The sequence below is a fragment of the Schistocerca cancellata genome, chromosome 9 (genome assembly GCF_023864275.1).
Source record: "Schistocerca cancellata isolate TAMUIC-IGC-003103 chromosome 9, iqSchCanc2.1, whole genome shotgun sequence".
In the NCBI taxonomy this organism is placed as follows: domain Eukaryota; kingdom Metazoa; phylum Arthropoda; class Insecta; order Orthoptera; family Acrididae; genus Schistocerca; species Schistocerca cancellata.
This window is the reverse complement of record NC_064634.1, coordinates 11,971,870-11,979,682: the sequence shown is the minus strand read 5'-3', so window position 1 is coordinate 11,979,682 and position 7,813 is coordinate 11,971,870.

Below are 7,813 nucleotides of genomic sequence, written 5' to 3'. Positions count from 1 at the left end.
GTATCAGTGTATACTGTGTTTATCAGAAACATATTACCCAGCTTCTTGGAATGTTGCTTACTTTTTATTTGTCAGTGGATGGGTTTTCAACATGATGGAGCCCCACCTCAAATTGGGCTGAGAGTTCTTGAACACCTGTATCAGACTTTCACCAAAAAAGTGCAGACAAGGTCCTGTTTCATGCTCAGCATGTTCACCTGATCTCATCCCACTTGATTTCTTCTTACGAGGTCATGTGAAAAGCTTTGTATATGAGATGCTTTCCGAGACTAAATAGGATCTACTAGCAAGATTTCTCGCTGCCTGCGACCTGTTCAAATGACACGGAATATTAAAAGGGATACAACAGACCTCTGTGTGGCAATGTCTGCATTGACACTGGGGGACACCATTTTCAGCAACTTTATAAATACAGCAGCTTGTGAAACTTGTGCACATAAATTTTATTCATTATTAGCGCACTGTAAGTTTAGGGTTTTCGGTCTCTGACATGAAGTTACGTGAGGCATTAATAATCTATCAACAGGACACTGAGGACTATTCAGTAGGAATTATTTATGTCATGATCGCATTCAGACATTGGAGCCCCTTAGTTTGAGCTCTGTTGAAGGCAAAGGTGGAACTTGAGTAGATTTGTTATTATATCTTTTGACTTTGTTGTCAGGTATTTTACTGTTACAAAAAGAAATGGACTAAAATATTTCCACGCTTCATGTTGTTTATTTAAATATATGTTTGTGGCTGGCTTAGTTCTTGTGAAATAGCTCTGAATTGTGTGTGAAGCAATTTAGCAAGCGTCATTGGTCAATATTTATATGGTTTCACTAACCCCATTTCAAATAAAGCACTTGAAGTATTAAAAGCCAAATACAAGACGTAAAGAAAACCTATAAATCTTGAACAGAAAGGTATTGAGGGAGACGTGACTATTGTACAAAAATTTGCACTGGAAATAAATAAAATAAACTTTAAACAAACCAATTTTTCGTTGGATGAGATGGCAGCTCGTAACACTGTGTTCCTTTTAGTAATTCTGGGTGCAATTTGACGTAACGTATGAAAAACATTATGCTTCAGCTTCCTAAAATATAAAAGGAAGAGTCGTCTTCCTTGAGCTCTTTATATAGTGCGTGAAATTCCCCTTTTGCCACTTAATGACTTTTTTTCAGGCCCACACGCTTCCCCACACCCCCACCCCCACCCCCTCTAAGTCTGTCTTCTTTCTCTAATATACATGCTATCCCTGCAAGCTGTAAGCCATATGAGTCCAATAAATGTCATTTTTGTATGAATGTGGATTCCTTGATCCATGTAGGTGCCTAGAGGTGCCAACTTGATTTTATTAGGTACTACATTTGACAGATAATCTTGCGTTTCCATCTAAATGTTTGACACTCCAAACCACTCCTATTTGCAGATGACATCACTGTATTGATTGAAGGTGGAAATAGAAAGGCTCTTAGGCTGTATGCTGAAGTCACGAATGAAAAGATTTCAGAGTGGTTTGTGAGGAATAAGCTACTGATTAACCCTTTTCTTCTTTTTTAAAAAAAAAAAAAGGGCCACTATACAATTCCACACAGCAAAATTTAAAATCTATTAAAAAATTTATTTGGCAAACCAAAAGAATTAATTGTCACTGAAACAGAATTGCTTTGTTTACTTACAAGACAATCTGAAATGGAATTCCCACATCACATTCTAAATTCTAAGCTACCTGAAATGACCTATGCAATGATAAATATATGGAACAACACAAGTGCTGAAGGAGAGAGGTATATTATGCACACATACTTTCCCTTTTGAGTTATGATGTCATATTCTTGGGAAATTCCCCTCACAGCATAACAACTTCCAAGAAACAAAAAAAGATTGTGAGGATAGCTGAAAATCATGCAAACCACAATTGGCTGGTGACTAGCCCCTACCCCTTGACTCGCTGAAACGTCAATCACAATGTCATTTCAGTCGGAGTATAGGTCATTAGTGGTACAAAACAAATACATAAATAACGTTGAAGAAACATACCTTAATTTTTGATGGCAAATGTACACCTCTTCGGATCATTCCTGCATATGAACTTGTCACATATGGCATCAAGGTCGAGTTTCATCGATTCATCTCTATGGGTGTTGAGAAGGGCGATGGCATTAAGACGATCCTGCCTCATCAGAGAACAAAGAAACGTTTTCACCCTCTGTAGACAAGAAAACGATCGCTCAGCGGTGCAGGACATTACTGGAATTGTCAGCACTACACGTATGAATTTCCCTAGTTCAGGCAGTAGGCCAAACTGGTGGTTTTCCTGTTTTAGATATTTCACTATGTCATCCAACGAACTAATATTCGCAGAATCACTACTTTGGAGAATCTCATGAAACATGCTTTGGTGGAGAAGCAAGTGTTCTTTGTCTATATTTGATTCGCAGAAAGATAAAATATCGAATGAATGTTTGTTATCACCAAGAAGAAATTGTTCAATTTGATTTACAAACGTGAATGATTGAGTTTTGAACCGTGATTCCAAGAAGCTGATGGATGTATCCATTGTTTCATAGTACAATCTTCTATATTTGTCACATACTTCAGTGAATGTTTCTACAGATGAATTGGTGGATTCATCATATTTCTTAGGGACTATTCTTCTACAGGGTAATTTTGGGGAATCAACATCCATATCTTGACATTTTGAAGTTACTTCACCCCAGAATGATTCAAAATTGTTTCTCATAAATTTAATAGAAGTTACAAGAGTGGAAATCATCTTATTGGCCTCCTTTGAGTGTAGGGATTTCCTCTGTAGTGCTATGTTTACGGTATCAATGTGACCAAACAGTTTTACCAAAAGTGATAACATGAAAAAGAAATCATATGTCTGCATATTAATCAAAAAGCCATTTGCTTTGACCCCAGTGTCTGAATTGTCATTTCTTGAAACATTTATAAAAAATTTCTGAAGTTCTGTATAGTTGGACAAAACTGAAGACATTGCCAAGTATCTTACGGCCCACCTTGTAGGACAGAGTGGTTTCAAATTTGTAGAGGCATCTGCATTCAGGTGAGCAAAAGGATCTAATCTTTTAGGTGAATCTCTAACAAAGTGTATTAAGTCCTTCATAACATCCAATACATTTTGACATTCTGGAACTGCTTTCACAGTGTCTTGTAGTGTTAGATTTAAACAGTGTGCAAGGCAGTGCACAAATATAGCTCTCTTCTCCATTTCCGTAAACTTTGCCTGGACACCATTATATAATCCGGCCATGTTAGCTGAACCATCAAAGCATTGGCCCCTACAATTTGATGTAGGCAAATCAAATTGTCTTAAAATGTCAATAATAATATCAAACAGGGCCAGAGCTGTGGTACTTTGTATTGAGTATAGCCCTAAAAAATATTCATTTATCTCTAGTGAAGTATCAAGAAATCTTATACAGATACTAAATTTCTCTTTGGTGGCTATGTCTGTTGTTTCATCTGCTATTATTGCAAAATACTCTGCACTCTTGATAGCCTCCAATAATTTTCTAAGAAAATATTTAAAATGGCCAAAATTTCGTTTTGAACATCATGGGGTGTCCATTTGTAAGTTTCGCACTGTAGCCATATTAAAAATAGCTGGTTATCTTCACATCAAAGGCGTAATAAATTGTCAATGTTACTTGTTTCATCAGTATGCCCACGTACTGCAAGCCCCGGCACTGCTAAATAACGGAGGAAAGATATGATTTTTAGTAAACACGCTCGGTTTTCATTCATTTGTGTCAGCTTATCTTTGGAAATCTGGCTAAATACATTTACAATCCATTTTAAGGATCTGAATTTCAGTATAGCTTCTTTGTGGCAGCCCAATGCTTCATGCACTCTCAACTTTTCTACCCCTTCCTTCCAGTTCGAAAAACCAGTTTCCATGAAAGTTTTTTCCATTTTGTGAGAAAACTGAAAACGATTTTCTTCAAACATTTTTATGCAAATTTTGCAAAAAAATAACAACTTTTACCTTATTGTAATCAATCCATGCCAATTGCTGTTTCCACGAGGGCTGATAACAGCGTTGTTCTTCTCTTTCTCCCCTCCCCCCAGTTGCCACTATCTGTGTCTTTGTTGTCACACACAGCACCACTAACACTGAGTCTAGCTTCACCATCGCTAACACTTGCCACATTATCACATTTCTTCCTAATTATAAACTTGTCCATTTTAAACTGGACAGTAAGGGACGAAAGATTAACAACTGAACCGAGTCACAGTAAGACTAACTGACCACTGGCGATGCCCAGCTCCGGAATATTTACGTTCGCTGCCAACATTAGCTGCGTCCTGCGTAACAGTATTGTGCGCCTGACAAGAAGTAGCCATGTAACAATAGTGTTGATTATTGTCAGGGCCGGCTCTAGGGAGGGGATGGGGGGGCGGGGGGAAGGGCGAACAGTGCCATAGCCCAGGGCGGCAGATTTTTGGGGGCGGCAAATCCATCTTGCGTAAATGAAGGAATGTGAGAATAAATTGGAAATACAAATTATTCATAAAATCTAGGGTCTCATTGAAAATTAACTATGGTACAGAAACAGTGTGCTCCGATTTACCATAGAAATGTTTCCTCCAACAAAAATGGTTTAAAATGTATTGCACTGTAAACGTATCACTGACTGCTGCTTTGATCTTAAAGACATATTCACAACAAAGAGATGAATGAGTGTGATATGTGAAAATAAGGCATCATGTATGAAATATATTGTGGGAAAAGTTGACTATGTCGAAAAGGTGGGGGGGGGGGGGGGGGGGGGAGGCGCTTGACATGTTTGTGCAGGGCGGCAAAATCCCTGGAGCCAGTGCTGATTTGTGTAGTGTTGTACCTAGTGATTGTCAATAGAATTTACAAAAATGAATGAAGGGTCTTTAACGTTACAAAGTCCTTCTAGGGATTGCCATCAAATTCAGTGTCACCATTGCTCATTAGTTTCTTTTACAAGCTGCCAGCAGGCTGCTGTGGGAGGAAGTGGAGCTCGTCCTAGCACCCAAAGCACTGCGAGCTCATCGTGAGCTTTCGTTCCCCGCATACCTCTGTACAGTAAAAGTGTACGAATAGTACAGATGCAGGGGACAAACCCTGTCGTAACAGTTCGTCATATGCAGAGGTTGGAGGAGTAGCAGAAAGGAACAGCTCGTAAAATTGGGATTTTTTTCCTACATAATCATTACATACTATTATGCAAAAATGTATGTGCAAGTTTTAACAGATATCCCAGTAAAGGATGAGGAAGGGGGAGAGAGCGGTGAGAAATGCATGTTTGAATATTGGAGGGGGGGTGGGGGGGAGGGGGGCAAGCCCCTACTTTTAACTTGTGGCAACACTGATGTGCCATAACATCTGTGGCGCGCAAAAACTCTTTTGGGCCAAGGCGGCCATTATGTTCTGTCTATGAGATACTTTCGATGTGTAATGACGTATATCTGAAGTGTGACAATAAATGCGCTAATTGTTTTAACAAGTGGATCAACGGGGTGTTATTTATAATGATAAGGACCCAAAATCCCCACACTGGTGACCCCGACGACAGTTTGTGAGCTCTTCCCGTGTTCTACGTGAGTTCAATAACAATAACAATCGTGTGTGTACAAGAGAACCTCTTGTATCGTCATGCGGCCTACACTATGAGGTGTACCGCCGTAGGATTTCTACGGTCAGAATCCGACCATGCCACCCACCTACACTATGCATGGACTCTATACATCGGACATTTTGAGGTCCTTCGACCTGCGAGTGGATTGCAGTACAACAACACTCACAGACGACGCATACGTACCGCCCGCCATCTTGCCTCAAGATCGCTCTTTCAAACATACAGGACAAAGTGTGAAAAGATATCCGGACATTCCACCGCTAACATCGCACGCTCAGGGGTGCGCAACACCCCTCAGAACTTTGCACCAACTGTCAGAGCAGCTGCTACATCATCCACGCCACAAATCGGTTCCACGCCTGGCTACGCACAGCCTCTAGTTTCTAATTGAACTGAACAGTGTATAGTGAATGTGACCTCTCCTAGTACCTCACCCACTTTTGCTAGATATCAGACAGCAATAACGACCGATCGGATGGGTGTAACAGTTTACGGGCCCCCGGGACTAACCCCCCCCCCCCCTCCCACCTCCCCCGGTAGACGCCATATTGACTGCTCCCGCACCTGTGGCTCTTACACACCCAGTGGTCATGGATTCCAAACCAACTAGGTTACCTAAACTGCCGACTTTTGCAGAAACATAGCCCAACACATGGTTTGCGTTAGTCGACTATTTTTGACGCCACAGGCAATGACTCAGAAGAATCACGCTTCGTGTGTTTTGCGGGACATTTGCATGACAATTTCGATTTGATCAGCCAGCCGCCTTCACCATAATATACGAACGCTCATTTGTGGAATGAGAAATGAAATAAGAAATGAAAGAGGAAGCCGCCTGGTAGAATTTTGCACAGAGCACAACTTAATCATAGCTAACACCTGGTTTAAGAATCATGATGGAAGTTTGTATACATGGAAGAACCCTGGAGATACTAAAAGGTATCAGATAGATTATATAATGGTAAGACAGAGATTTAGGAACCAGGTTTTAAATTGTAAGACATTTCCAGGGGCAGATGTGGACTCTGACCACAATCTATTGGTTATGACCTGTAGATTAAAACTGAAGAAACTGCAAAAAGGTGGGAATTTAAGGAGATGGGACCTGGATAAACTGACTAAACCAGAGGTTGTACAGAGTTTTAGGGAGAGCATAAGGGAACAATTGACAGGAATGGGGGAACGAAATACAGTAGAAGAAGAATGGGTAGCTTTGAGGGATGAAGTAGTGAAGGCAGCAGAGGATCAAGTAGGTAAAAAGACGAGGGCTAGTAGAAACCCTTGGCTAACAGAAGAAATATTGAATTTAATTGATGAAAGGAGAAAATATAAAAATGCAGTAAATGAAGCAGGCAAAAAGGAATACAAACGTCTCAAAAATGAGATCGACAGGAAGTGCAAAATGGCTAAGCAGGGATGGCTAGAGGACAAATGTAAGGATGTAGAGGATTATCTCACTAGGGGTAAGATAGATACTGCCTACAGGAAAATTAAAGAGACCTTTGGAGATAAGAGAACCACTTGTATGAACATCAAGAGCTCAGATGGAAACCCAGTTCTAAGCAAAGAAGGGAAAGCAGAGAGATGGAAGGAGTATATAGAGGGTCTATACAAGGGCAATGTACTTGAGGACAATATTATGGAAATGGAAGAGGATGTAGATGAAGATGAAATGGGAGATACGATACTGCGTGAAGAGTTTGACAGAGCACTGAAAGACCTGAGTCAAAACAAGGCCCCCGGAGTGGACAACATTCCATTGGAACTACTGACGGCCTTTGGAGAGCCAGTCCTGACAAAACTCTACCATCTGGTGAGCAAGATGTATGAAACAGGCGAAATACCCTCAGACTTCAAGAAGAATATAATAATTCCAATCCCAAAGAAAGCAGGTGTTGACAGATGTGAAAATTACCGAACAATCAGTTTAATAAGCCACAGCTGCAAAATACTAACACGAATTCTTTACAGACGAATGGAAAAACTAGTAGAAGCCGACCTCGAGGAAGATCAGTTTGGATTCCGTAGAAATACTGGAACATGTGAGACAATACTGACCTTACAACTTATCTTAGAAGAAAGATTAAGAACAGGCAAACCTACATTTCTAGCATTTGTAGACTTAGAGAAAGCTTTTGACAATGTTGACTGGAATACTCTCTTTCAAATTCTAAAGGTGGCAGGGGTAA